This window comes from Triturus cristatus, chromosome 2_2, assembly GCF_964204655.1.
Source record: "Triturus cristatus chromosome 2_2, aTriCri1.1, whole genome shotgun sequence".
NCBI lineage: Eukaryota > Metazoa > Chordata > Amphibia > Caudata > Salamandridae > Triturus > Triturus cristatus.
In genome coordinates, this window is record NC_140582.1 from 312,696,933 (window position 1) to 312,712,563 (window position 15,631).

At 41.7% G+C, this 15,631-nt stretch overlaps 1 protein-coding gene across 2 annotated transcripts in view; it reads right to left on the reverse strand.

Moving 5' to 3' along the window:
• Positions 1-15,631, reverse strand: part of MAML3 (mastermind like transcriptional coactivator 3) — a 529,880-nt gene that overhangs the window by 164,109 nt on the left and 350,140 nt on the right. The window lies entirely within an intron of this gene.

The following is a 15,631-nucleotide window of genomic DNA, read 5'->3' on the forward strand; positions in this document are numbered from 1 at the left end:
ATCTGGGGATCATGGTTCGATCCCCGGCGGCAGATTAACCCAGCATCATGTGACTCTGGGCAATAGCTTGTTTAATCTTCCCGACGGCCCCCAGCGCCTGGAGACCCTTACAGGTGATTGTTCGCGCTTTACAAATGTGGATTATTATTATCACTGATACTTCACGCAACAAACCCAATACCCCCATAAAAGTCAAACAAGCTCCCCCAAACAAGTGAAACTGCAAACTATCGACCATTTACTCTAAAAGTGACTCTGAAAAAGATGTCAATTAGAGCTCTCAGCAAACTAATAGAAAGAGCAGCATTCACCCAGATGTCTCATTTGATTGACAATAACTCTACACTTTCTGATTTCCAAACAGGTTTCAGTTCAGGAAGAAGCACAGATTCTGCCCTAATCACCATCTGGGATGACCTTAAAAACATAGTAGACCACAACAAGGTCGCTGTACTACTTCTCTTGGACCTTTCAGGTGCCTGCGATACAGTTGATCATGATGCTCCAATCCAAACACTACGCAAAGCAAGGATAGAGGGGACTGCTCTCGACTGGAAGACATCCTACCTTCAAAACAAAACAAATGTCAGCCATACCCTTCCTTTCGCATCCAAACCGTACTTCATAAAAGCCGGTGTCCCTCATGGCTCTACCATCTTACCCATGCTTTTCAACATCTACATGAAGTCATTACCTGAAGCGTTCAATGAATTTCAGCTCACCTGCTATAACTACAAATACTTCTTAAACTGGAAAGTCCCAAAGACATTGGAAACTCAAAAATCTTCAGTTGCCTCAGAGTCGTTGATCAGTGGATGACACGGAGCCATCTCAAATTGAATGCGTCCAAAACAGAAATACTAACATGTGGCGACTGGAAACATTATGACCCACTCTCTGCCTGACGATCTGGGACCACCTCCAGAAGTATCCAAGTAAGAAGCCTTGGAATTACCATGGACTCTAAGCTATCAATCAATGCCCAAGTTAGCAAGATCAAGCTTCATTACTATGAAAACTTTGCAACGCATAATCCCCACATTTCCACACAAGGGAAAAGGTACTTTCTCTCTTGTACTGTTGACACTGGATTACACCAGTGACCTCTAACATGGATCACCTCTATCAACTATGAAAGGACTACAATGAATTCAAAACTCTGCTGCCAGGCTACTCCTACATGAAAAGCCACAAGTCCACATCTACCCTGCTTTAAGGGCCCTACATTGGTTATCGGTTGCCAGAAGATCCACTTTCAAGCTGTTTTGAATCAACCACAAAGAAATACATGGAGGAGGACCACTTTTCATCAGAAAGAAATCACAAAATACACACAACAAAGAAACCTCCGCTACAGATTGGTGCCCACCTCAAAATCCCAGCATACAAGAATAAAACCATGGGTGGAACATCTTTCTCTGTTCAAGCAGCCAAACTATGGAATCCAATACCCCCAAACAAAAAGATCCACAGATAACCTATCTTATGTACAGACGATTACTCAAGAGCTGGCTCTTTCCTACATGAACACCTTATTCAAAATACAAACGTACAGCAGTAGTATGCACAAGACACCAATGGTGTCTTGTGCATACTACACATATATATGTGTTTTTAAACTTTTATACTTTGATTATATGCATGTACTCAGATATGTGCATCTCTTCGTACAAATGCACATATTACTTAATAAAAATATATATACTCTTATATTTATGCTTGACAAATGTATATATTAGTTATGGTTAAAACTTTCACACTTATTTGTGCTTTAAATGTATAAAGGTCATTACATAAATAGCATATAAATATTTGACCACATGCTTATGCATCTCAATGTATTAAGATCATTCATATCACAACATATTAATATGATCATACAGAAAGTATGTGTAAATGTGAACTATTAATTATACTTATTAAAAGTAAGCATTAATACATAAAAAAATAATTAAAAAACAAATAATACTAATTAATTAATCGGAAAAAAACAAAAAATAAATATGGGTATGTATCTCTACGAGGGTGTGGAATTTAATAAAGTATCTACTTGTCCATGGGGCAGGTTGCTTCATTAATGTACTTGTCCTGTAACAAAATCTGCTCGTCTCTTTCGTGCCATGTAGTGTAATGATAAATGATGGCAGCAATCTCCTTATATTAGAGCTCTGATAATAGCCTCTCTGATTATGCCAGGACTCATAACATAGTAGTGTTTGAATACTAGTAATTCCCTTATTTTGCCACCTGTCGGCAGATCTACATACTGAGGCTGAAGGTAGTGGTAAGGAATAGTTCCAGGAATGGAATGCCTTTTTGAGTCTGAGCAAACCTACTAAATTGCATGTTTTAAGGGTTTTCATCAGCTCTTCGCTAATCTTTTCCCATGCTGAGAAAGGGTGGAAATTTACACTGACAATGGCAGATGTAAAACTTCTTCCAGGTTTCGAAAAAACGTGGTTGGAGGAAAAGTGAACTTGCAAACGTTCAACTATTTCCTCATGAGCGAATCTAAACATGCATGTTTGCTCTTGCTAAAATGCAGTTCACAAATATTTTCTAGGACTACGATTTCTTGACCTACTCCTGTAAATTCTTGTGTATTCATGAAAGCTCTAAATCTGTACTAATGCAAGGACATACAACGTGTGCACTTTTGAGATTCTTTTATGGCGTAAACCAGGACTTTGTGTTGTTTATAAAAATTCTCCCTCTCTATCAGCTGGCTTCACTATGAGTGACAGCATTCTGTTCTTTCACAAAGAACATATTGTCACACAAAGTAGTTTTGTTCAGTGTCAGAAACTAATGAGGCAATGTGTGCTTTTTGAAACCAAATTTTTGTTGTTGTTACTTTTTGACAATGCTTGTTATAATGGTGATGGCCCGGCAGCTCCAATGCCAATAAGGATTTACAACAACCACGCCAAAAGGCCAATTTCAGACCTATTGACTTTGCCAATGCTTGTTTCTTTTCATGTCCCTCATAATCTTGTTGAAACTGGTTACACCGATTTCCCATTAGGAATATTTTTGGGAAAAACTAGCATGCATCAACACATTTTATAAATGTAAAGAAATGGAACCTAACATTTTACAGTAGTTAGCAAAATGTTTTTCCTTGTTGCATTTTTTTCGTGAACATTTTATTTTGAAAGCAAAGAATCTTCCATCTTGCTTTCAAGCTTCTGCAAATATTTGCATCTAATCAGAGAGCATTCTGGGAGCATTTTACATAGCCTCATACTAAAACTTTGGAAACGTGTGTACACATATTTATACTGGAACCGCTGTCAAGAGTGCAGTCTGAGCTTACAACATTTCCTTAGAGCTCTCACAATAAGAATGAAGGCTTTGCATTGATGACCCAAAAATACAAGTTCGAGCAGCATTAACATACGAACACAAACATTACCTTAACTGCAGACAATGCTCTTACCTGATCTACAATGGGGTTTGTGCTGCCGGGATTCAGCCTACTTGTCCGAAGGACAAAATTGCACATGAAAACCTATTGTCCTTGACCCCAAACAATAGGTCCTGGGCGTTGGGCTATAGAAATTCCACACACCTGGTCTATATAAATATTTTAGACTTAGTGGAAGAATGAAAATAAATACATTAAAAAAATAAAGATTATATATAACTATATATATAGCTTTATCATTATATCCATACGCCCAAGAGTGGACTGCCTCTTTCCTTACAGAATGAGCACACAGCATCCGGCTGCCTCCCTGCACCTCTAAACCCAAGGACATCATTTGCGGCGCTCCCCAAGGATCATCTCTCAGCTCCACCCTGTTCATCACCTACATGGCACCCCTCGCAGACGACACAACTCATCCTCTCACTCAGAGAGCACCTTCAACGTCAAAACCAACTTTTACAATGCCATGACCAACGTAGCCAAATGGATGAGAGACAACTGCCTGAAGCTCAACTCCGACAAGACAGAAGTACTGATCTTCGGGAAGAATACTTCTGTCTGGGACCACAGCTGGAGACCAGCAGAACTTGGACCAACACCTACACAAACAGATCATGCGCGCAACCTAGGCATCATCCTCAACAGCAAACTGACCATGAAACGTCATGTCAACGGAGTCGCGTCCTCCTGCTTCCACTTCCTTTGCATGCTCTGCAGAATCTTCACATGGATCCCAGTCAACAGTGGAAAGTCTGTCACCCAGGCCCCCGTCACCAGCCGCCTTGACTACGGCAATGCACCCTATGCCGGTCGGTATCTCTACCCAGCACTCTCAGAAGACTCCAGACCATACAGGATGCGGCTGCCAGACTCATCCAGGACCTCCCCAAAGGAAGCCCCACCTCAAAAACCTCCACTGGCTCCTCATCCAGAAGAGATGCCAGTTCAAGATCCTCATGCACACCTACAAAACTCCATACAACCAACGACCCTCCTACATCAACCACTGACTGAAATTCCACCTACTCACAAGACAACTGCGGTCCTACTCACTTGACGGCACACATCCGCCCACACCCCACATCCGTCGCAGCGGGAGTCGCTCCTTCTCCTACACTGCTGCAAAAACCTAGAATGACCTGTCCCTCCATCTTCTGAACAGCACGCTCCCTGGCGGTCTTTAGAAGGAAACTCAAGACCTGGCTTTTTGGCAGAGACATGGCAGCCTCAGCGCCCAGATACCCCTAGGGGTGACAGTGCTGCACTACACAAATGCTGATTGGTTAACTGATTGATATAGAAGTAGATCAATACATTAATAACATATAAGATGATGTGTAGGCTCATGGATTTACTGTCCTATAAGACATCTGTCACAATGTGTACATATGATTCTAGCAATTGTAGACAATAAGTGATTCAATATTGAAATATCGGGGAGCAAATCTAAAAAAAGAAAAGAAACAAACAAAAATATAATTAAAATAAACAAAAATCTTAATTTACAACCAAAATGGAAAGCCTGAGTTTGAATCCATGCATGTACATATGGTACTCTAGACAGTACAACTGTATATTTCCTGAATTTTTCCATATGTGTATCCTCTTAAAATCTCTATGTATGTATAACTCTCATGTGTGGTCATATATATACATATTTTCTTCCCACTACATAAAAAAAAGATTCTCCCCAAACCTCATCAAATCACCACTCTGTGACTCATCCTATTCCTCTTCTAAAATATCACCTACCTCCACTCTTTGATTCACACCAAACCTCTTATTACTATGAACTTCCAAACAACTCTTTCCGAACTCTTCCCTCCTCAATCAATTCTTTATCATATTCATCCAACTAACGGCCTCTCTGACTCATACTAAACCTCTAACTATTATGAATTCCCCCATATTCCTTCCTAAACTGTTCCCTCCTCTTTCCTATTCATCCATCTAACAGACTTGCGTCTACCACTCCGAATATCAATTTCATAATTCCCCCTACTAATCCACCTTTGGGTTCCAGAGTAGTCTGCTGCTCCCGGAAAAGCACTTCAACATCTCGTGAGGGATAGTAAGCGCTATATAAATACAGTTTTAATTACAATTGTAGGAAAATGTGAGAGCAGGGACTGTTGCCGACCTCATCCTCGCAACAGTTGCTCTTGGGTATCCAAATAGACTCTTGGAAAGAGGAATGTGGCAGTATAAGATACAGAAAAGGTGGAAAGGAGAACAGCAATGCCAACAAGGTACTTCCACTCGCTTCAGGCTCTACTTCCATGTTTACTGCTGATCAGTCAGGTAATTTTCTGCTCACAAGACCTACAAACTTTGTAAAAAGATATTAGCCAAGAGTGGACAGAAAGAGAGGCATGCGGTAATATGCAAAAAGTTTCTTTTGATAAACCAAACACATTGAAAGAAGAAATCCAAAATGCCATCAATGGCTCCTTAAAACATTAGAATTAAAATAAATAAAATTACCTGTTAACTGATATTGTGAAAAGACCCAAGCAGTTAAATAAAAAAATAAAAAAGATCAATTTAGTCAAAATAAACAACCTAAAACGCTGAAGCAAGAAAAATATTTGAATAAAAAAAAAAAAGGGTCTGCCGGACTTCCCAGAAGACTTCTCGCTTGATGGAGTCATTGGCTAAGGCCCTAATCAGCTGACCAATTCAAGCTGACGAGGTACAGCAGTTCAAAACATGGCCATGATTTAAAGGTGATATTCAGGGTAAGTGCCCCTTTATTTCAGGAAACAGTAAGCTGGTAGAGGAGCCCGACTCTACTCCACACGCACCACTGGTTCGGTGGGAAGGAGCGGAGAGCTTTGTGGCTGGGAACCTCTAAACTCCCGCCAGCACTGAGGGCGCCGCCAGCTCACACGCTTTGGGATCAGCGCTCTCCAACTATTCACACTACACATTTCTCACTTTCCTTTCTTGGATTTATTCGACCAAGGCAGCTAAACAGGATTCTCCATGGATGCTGTTGGTAAGAAGCGTGCCTCAGACACTACAGCCATGACCGGCTAACCTAGCTGGAAAGCAAGCCGTCCTGTCTCCAGAGTATTGCCCTGCTTGCTTGCCAACTCGTTCAGTTGAAGCCAAGGTCTGGGCTGTCGATGTTGCAACCCTTGGCTCTGATACAGAACCGACATTAGCACCGGACATCTGTTCCTGCATTTTAGAGCAGAGTAGGTCTGTTGGCCCACCTGGACAACCTTTGCAGTATGTTCATCATTCGCACGGGCACCGTTCCAACACAGAAGCTGCAAAGCCGCTGGATACAACATTATTCCTCATGGTAAGCAGAGGTGGTCCGTACTAGCGGGGTGAAAAGACGCCCCCCCACCCTTACTGAGAAAGTTTTGCAAACTCCTTACTTTTCCCTTTTGCAGAGCTTCTGAAGCTTCCCAATTGAGCTTCACATTAATTTGTGAAAAGTTTTTCTGTGCATCATAAGATACATTTTCACTCTACTCAAACCCCGCCAGATAGGAAATCTACACAGATGTTTTTTTCTTAGTAAGGTTACCTGCGGATCTTTTGTATGTGGTATTTGTATAGCGCCAAAGATGCGAACCAGCAGCGAAAAGCAGTACAGGGCAGTTCACCTTGTGTAGTGCTTTTCCATGCACAATGCAAATATGCATGAGAGGAACATACTACTTCTTAAAAAGAATCTCTTAGGGAGAACCCTTTTGTTAGTGTTTTCAAAGTAAGGACCTCTGCAACATACATTGTAGCCAACTCTTGATTTTCACACTAAAATGACAGACCAAAACACTTAGTAAGATAAAAAAAATTGCAAATTCTCTATAGAACTTTGCAAAGGTTTCAAAAGAAATAAACAGCTTTGCAATTTGGTACCTTATAGACAACATACAGAAATCTATGGGTTTAGAAGCATGGAACAAACCCCTGAGCAGCATTATCGATACACTGAGCGCATACAGATGGCTTCTACGAACAGTTAATGGATAAAAAGATCCATACACTGTAGAATGCAGCAAGAAGATACAATGCCTGAGGTATGTATTCTGCACAACATGGCAACCCAAAGACATTTGTCGACGAATTACGACAAGTAATCAACGTGCAGACAGATGCTCTCGATATTCAAAATGTCACATGCAAAATCCTACTTTTTTTTACATTCAAATGTTCAAAGAAAAAATCTCAGATTTATAAGTCAATATAAAAACAGTTCCATCTTAATTGTCAAGTTGCTGATCAAACACCGACACCTGTGCATCAAAAAAGGTAATTTTATATATATACATACTAGAAAGGCGCAACAACCTCATGGGGCATGAAAAGTATCACTAGGGGTCACACCCACACACATTCAAAGTATGTCATATCTATGACTTTGCACATAAAAAATCCTTTTAGCTCACCCGGTAATTTTCTGCACTGTCTTCATCCAATCCCACTGGCTACTTAGAGAGACCCACAAATCCATTGTTCTTTCCCCTAATACCCTGTTAAGTGTGGCTAGGGGGTTACCCACAAGCCTGTTCATATACACCTCCTCTATCCTTAGAAAATGAGTGGATTAAATTGGTAAGGATTTTTGCTCAATTACCTACACTTGTAAATAGGTCTTAAAAGATCCTTGAATGTACCTATCGCCAGTTGCTCGCATTCCTTATAGAATAGGCCCGGCCTGGGTGGAGCTTGTTTTTCAACTTGTTTCTGTTTTCAGCATCACATGAGCTACCATTAATCTTCTTGATTTTACCATATTTATTCAGTGCCTGATTTATATCACCAAAGTTGGTGAACAAACTGTAGACTATTCCAAGACGCTGAGGTAAAGGATTATGACCATACTTAATTTGTCAGGTGGCAGGTTACAAATACGGTAAAACGATGGAAGCGATTTGTCTCACTTGCCTCCATATCCGCACACTCCTTCCATCTACCCATCATCCACCTATTCACCACTCCTCATACTTCCGTTCACCATCCATCAATCCACATACAAAATGAACCATCCTTCAGATCCCACACCATCCACATGCGAACACCAATTATCCGCTCACACACCCACCATCTATCCACAAACATGCAACACTTCAGAATCTAGCCCCTACACTCTATTTAACCACACACACTCACTTCTTTTCACAGAAACGTCACAGAATTTTCTGGCAAGCCAATGAGACAAACATGTGTGAAACAGGACTCCTTTAATAGCCTTGCCCAAAATGTTTCCTCGGGCTCTCCGTTAGATCCTCTCCCACACAGGATTTGGAAGGAATTTAGGCAAGAAATCTTCCCCTGGCTGCGGCAGATTTACTGCCAGTCTTTGGAAGAAGGAGTGGTTCCAGAGGTATGGAAGCAGGCAGTGGTGACCCCCCTGCTTAAGAAACCTTCTCTGGACCCTACAACTACAGCAAATGTCAGACCTATCTCCCTCCTGCCATACCCGATTAAAATCCTACAAAAAAGAAGTTAGCAACATCTTGTCTTGCTATCTTGAGGATAACCATCTACTGGATAGGGACCCGTTTGGTTTTCGTCCAGGCTACGGTACTGAAACAGCTTTGGCAACCGTAATGGACAATCTACGAATGCTTGCAATGGGAATTCGTCGGTCCTAGTGCTACTGGACATGTCGGCCGCATTCGATACGGTGAGCCATACAGTACTGGTGGAAAGACTGGAAAATATAGGGGTGAAAGGACGGGCTCTGAAGTGGCTGCAATCTTATCTATTAGGGAGACAACAGGTTGTGACCATGACACCGTTCACTTCCAGTAAGTCTCCAGTGCGCCACAGGGTTCTGCGATCAGCCCCATTCTTTTTAATATCTATTTGCGCCCTCTGTTCCCCATTATTAAGTCCTTTGGAATTGACCTGGTCAATTACGCTGATGACACCCAATTGGTGTTTTCCCTGAAAGGGAAACAAGCGGTGCCTATGGATACGTTCCAGGAATGTATGCGCCAGACTGCTAGCTGGCTCAGGAAAAACTCCTTGCAATTCAATGGGGGAAAATCAGAGGTCGTATACTGTTCCACCACCAGAATGCCTCAACATCTTCTGTTGGAGTTTAAGCTTACCCCCGAGGATAAACCCCTGGTTCCGGTCAAAACGGTGCGTAACCTGGGGGTCTTGGTGGACGATAATCTCCAAATGGAGTCACAGGCCAACAAAACAGCCAGTTTCTGTTTTTCCCTGTTGCGAATGCTTCGGCAGATCCTTCCGTTATTGCCTAGTGATACTCGACCTCTTGTAGTAAGGAGTATAATTCTGAGCAGACTGGATTACTGCAACTCCCTGTTTTTGGGAGTGCCACAATTCATCTTGCAGGGGTTGCAGAGAGTCCAGTCCATGGCAGCAAAACTGGTGTTAAATAGGCAGCGTAGGTCCTCTACGGCATTGGCCTTGAGAGATCTTCATTGGCTGCCTATTAAGGAAAGAGTCTGCTTTAAATCCCTCTGTATTGTGTTCAGAGCAGTACATGGCTTGGGCCCAGTACCACTGCAGGAGAAGTTCACCTGGTACAAGCCCAGGAGCCAGCTCCGTTCCTCTAGTGCAAATCTGGTAATGACTACCAGATTTAAGGAATCCAGGATGGGGGGGCAGGGCATTTGGTGTGGCTGCTTCACGCCTATGGAACGAGTGGCCCCAGAATATTAGACAGGCTAAGTCCCCGACTTGTATTAGGAAAAGCTTGAAAACTTGACTGTTCCCAAGGGCTGAACATTAGGCCCTCCCACTGATAAATTGGTCTATTCTCATGGTTGGATATCTTCATATTCAAAGCGCCAGGATACCCATAGGGTGACAGTTCGCGCTATATAAGTTTTATATACAATACAATACATCCACCACGGACAGCCACAAAAAGGTGAACAGAAGGATAAAACGCATTTAAGGTTTTGCCACCTTCAAAGGAGGAATACTTTTCTCTGAATATCTCACTTTCAAGAGCTTTGCAATCCTTATGCGGCCACTGCAGAAAGGAAACTGATTCAAATAGATTGTTCTTCGTGAGGACAAGAAATAAGACTTTTGAGCAGAATCATTCGCGAGAAAGATCCTTAATCATAAGTAAGCGATCACTGACCTACTTATCCACAAAGGTCAAGAGGACAAGAAGCATCCGACTTTGTGCACTTTTAATAACAGTCTTTTAATGTATTGCTAATAATGCATTACAATAAAGTATAATAATAAGCAAAATGAGTTAACCTACACCAAAGGATGCCCAGTGATAGCCAAACCAAACATTCATGAGCCTTGTACTACGGGTTGTATCCACTATGAACTCAGAGCGTCTAGGACGCTTATGGGGAGATGTGAAATATGGCTGCGGCATCTACCGTTTCTGTGCAATGGGCAAGGGTTTAAAAAGTGAAGAAGGCATGGCCAAGATTTGCACCTTTATTCCTTCCTGTATGAACAAGCTCTCACAGTGCAGGCAGTACTCAAAACTCCCAATTTTTCGATTCAGTTCAAAAGGGAGAATAATAAAACAAAAAACAATCTCGTATCACCACAGGATTGGGATACCCTACCACCAAATGCCTGCACGACCATAACCACATTGCCTATCTATAAGAAAGTAAAAATCTGCATCCTCCTAAAGAGAAATTCTGCCCGAAAAGAATAGATGCCAGTAGGGATAAAGATTCTAGACCACTAGAAATAAAAGGGAAATAAGTTCAAGTCAAGCGAGTTGAACCTACAGGTCTTGCATTGCATCCATCACTATCGTAACCACAAATCATTCACAATGACAATGGGCACTCGGAAAGAAGAAAGGTGTTCAAAGTTTAAGCCAGGAGGCACCTGCTGAAATTCTGGTTATGAAACCCTTTGCTCATTTTCTCCTTCATAGATGTTGATACCAAGAAGGCTCCAGAAGACTGATCGGAAATTGCTGAGAATCGATACTAAGTTGGATAAAAAGGAACGCAGACACCCTACTATGTTTGCGGCAAAAGTACAGATCGAAATACGGTTCAGTATAATGGTACCCTTGATGTCGCTGCCCGGCCTCCGGGATGTGGGCTTACAAGCTGTGTACGACTGCCTAAATGACCATGTGAAATATGGCACCGGCAATAGCAGTGCAGGAAAATCAAGAATGTACGCTGCTTATTATATTGTTCTGCAATAAAAACGGTTTAAAAAAAAAATAATAAAAAAAACTACGTTGGATAAAAAGTACAATGTAGTCCTAAAACTGAATTATGAATGGGGAAGACGAAGTGCACAATTACACTGCTTGAGATAGACAAGTTGGTTAAAGCTGAAACAAAGCTCACACAAAAACTAGGTGGCGGGATGGCAGAACAATGTAATCATGGAAGAAATGCTCAAAGGAAATAGAACCTCACGAGAGCAGCTTAAATCAGAGCAGTCAGTTTTTCCTAAGAAGTGAAGTGTAGGGAGAAAAACACAAAAGGACAATCCTTTCGGGGGCGACGAGAAACAGTATTTTTAGACACAGATAACTACAGAATGAAGATTAAAAAGCACGCTCCCACATACCCCGATGCAGCATGACTGACCAATGCTCATACATTTAGAACAACCGGTCTGATGAATTCAGACTCAAAGTAAATCTACTCGACTTCCGGAACAATCTAAGAACCCACCAACTTGAAACCAATCTCGACAACTGAGACCATTAACCCTACTTTATTATTTCAGTTTGTTTTGGTTCATCTTCAAGTGGAAGATAAGCCCAACTTACTTTGCTATTTTAAACAGAATACTGGACTGAGAGTTCTACAAACGTTGCTAAGTGTTTCTGTTCAGCTACTCAAGCTGGAAAAATATTACAGATTTACATTGGAAAAATACATTGTCTACAATGTTGTGTTGAAGTCTATTCAATGCCAATGAACACATGTTGGGTGGAACTTGTTCCTAATCCTATTTTTCCATCTGCCATCACGATTCAACGCCAGGTTCATGGGAATGTTTAATTCTTTTTTTTCATGACATGGATCCTACATCAATTAATTTATTGATAATAGCAATATTGTAAGTCTTTCTTTATCTTCTCTAATCTTGGGTATTTGTTAGATTGAAGTAGTGTTGTTCAAAGTATTATGCAAAGTGCATCGCTGACTATATCTGGGTTGTCATTCGTAGTTCTGGTGAGGAAAGTACTGCCAGATGGAAAGGATAAGGCTTCCCACAAAAGCAAGACATGATCTTAATACTTGCCTGAGCTTTGGAAAGAAAATAAGAACCACCAGGAACTGTGCCAGATGTTACATCTCCTGGGAAAGTGAAGAAGGCTACTATTCAGTCCTATGTAGGATTCTATTAGCAAGGGTACAGTTAAATTTAAGAGCTGTGACTGATGTACAACAGGTTGCAGAAGATTATATTTTAGGCTAACTAGCCTTTTTAGAATAACTCACCGAAAGTCTTCAAGCAGTGGTAACAGAACCTACTGTTATGAGGGCTAAAAAACAGAGAAACTTCCACTCGTACCTGTTACTACGATTCAGAGTAGGATTGTATTTTTATTTTTAATATACATGCTGAAGTTTGGTTGATTCCACACTAAGGTCACCAGAATCCAGTAACAGTGACACAAATTACACAAAAGTAGTGCAATAAATAATAATAAAAAATCAACATCACCCAAGGCAATTAGAATAAAAAAGTATACTCCCTTCTGCGCTGTGTGCACAGTTTACATGCACTGCTTTGATAACAAAAACATATTAATAAAGAAATGAATTTGCATGAAGAGCGAGCCATGTGCAAACCGTACACTGTTGACACAAATACCAGCATGGCAGGCTCTGATGTTCTGTTCAAGATAAATACTCCACTGCACTGAGCCACGGGATGATTGGCAAAGTCTCAAGCCAATGGCTGATAGAGGCTGGTCGAAGAAAGGCAGTGGATGAGATCAGTGAACCCAAAGCCCACTCTATATATATATTCAAGAAACCAAAAAACATTGAGATGTGTAATAGCAATTATTACTAAAAGAGGCCAACCAGTGTAGATCACCAAGAAGAGGAATTTAAGGTTGTGGCGTTACTTCATAAACTTTTCTTGGGTTTTGAGATCTATTGTGACATCTTTTACCTGTTGACCCTTTTAATGGGAAAGAAGTGGTTTGCTGTGGGCCACATACAAAACTGTCAATATTAGCTTCATGATTGCATTGACACGTTTGATATTAATTTAATTGCAAAACACCAATCAACATCGGACATCATCTCCACATCATTAATCCCATAACCTCCGATAAGGCCTTAATGAGCAAGCTGCTCTAGCTAAAAAGAGAAAACAGATAAGACAAAACAAATCCTGAAAAAAAACGCAATACAAGTGCCTCTTCAGCAGTCTAGTTGTTTTGTGCATTTGCCTCTTTGCAATTATGTGGACCGGGCTACCAGAGATTGAATAAAATGGTCCTTTGCCGCTGCAGATTCTGGGTGAGCTTGACAAGTTAGTCCATACACTGAAAGGAATTTTCTTTGACTTTTGGATTCATACTACTGACTTCAAAGCATGTATTCAACCGGGTAGTAAAAGAACACTTATGGATGAATGGCAGAACCAGCCTAGGAGTGAATGCTCTCTCTCTTTCAGTATGCATTTTTCTGGTTCTAGCTTCCTTTTTCTGGAACAGTGAATGAATTGATGAATGATGAACAGGGAAGGAATGGTGCACTGGATAGTGGGTGGACAAATGATGAATGGATAATGGTGTTTGCGGCTGTGCATGAATGATGGACAGTGTGTGTGTGCTGATGAATGGCATGTAGTGAGACAAATGGTGAAGGCTGGAGAGATGATGAATTTGTGTAGAGCGGTGGCTGGTTAGTGTCTGGCTATATGGACAGTAAGTGAGTGTGTGTGTGTGGTTGGATAGAGTGCGGGGGACAAATTCTGACTTGTGCCTGTGTAGATAAGTGTTGCATGTTTGCGGATCGATAGATAGTGGTCATGTGAGTGGATAGCTGGTGTTCGCATGTGGATAGTGGGGGATCTGAAGGATGGTTCATTTGTATATGGATTGATAGATAGTGAATGGACGGGTGAGGAGTGGTGAATGGATGGATGGAGGGTGAATGGATGGATAGTGGGTGGATGGAATGAGTGTGTGGATATGGAGGCAAATGAGGCAAAATCTGTCGATGGGGAGCTCGTGGGTAGTTGGACGGTCACTGAGTGGATTTGGAGCAGAAGAGGCAACAGACTGCAGCACACAAGTACGGGCGGCGCTGGAGCGCAGATTCCATGGACCAATCAGCGAAGCTTGGGAGGTCAGCAAGAAACACCACCAGGTACTGTTTAACAGTGATAAGAAACTCCCCAAACCAGAACCGTGCACACAATATTACCACATCTAAAGCAGCTGATTTACACTTCATGGAACTGATCAACTTGAGGGGCTGAAAGTTCCCAACAGCACAGTGATTTTAAATTGGCAGCTCTTTTATGTTTGCAATTCGCTGGAGGATTCTTGAGCACTGAGGCTAGTGATACTTGCACACACACAGAGAGAAACTCATCCAGGTGAATTACTGGGAGCTGTCTTCTGGGACAAGCTCGGGATCCCAAGAATTGATTTCATTATTTAAGTGTGTGTTATAACAAGGTCTTTACAGACATTTGAATCGCAGAATAAGCATGTGAAAGATGCAGTGCTGTCACACAGCACAATACCGCTTGCAGGGGTGTCAGGTTCAGGAATAACAGCAGAAATATTGTTGTCTGGGAAGGCTGATCATTGCAAAAAGTAGCTTCAGAGCACAAGTGAAGACACAATATGTCAGCAAATTTGGCAAGACGTTCGACAGACACTGGTCTGATTAGGGAGAGGAGCTTGTGTCAATCAGCCCTCTCAATATGCCCACGCCCCAAGACCAACGCGCCCACGGGCATTAAACTGGAACAAAAGGGCTCAATGTTACCTTTGGCCACCTATGATGTGCAGGCACTCGCGGAACGATTGTGTGGGACATGAGATAGTGTACACCTGGGGGTTTGGTGCTGTCTAAGAGAATATTAAACACGAAGAGCAAGACAAAGGACTCATCCTTATTTGATGGGAGAGGTATCAGAGGTCAACTATGGTGAACGTTCTGGAGACAGCTGGCTCCATTTTAGGTTCCAAAGGATAAGGAAAATGGCTACACAAGTCTGCAAGGAACAAAGACCGATCCTTGGTGCCGCAACCACACATAGAGGGCA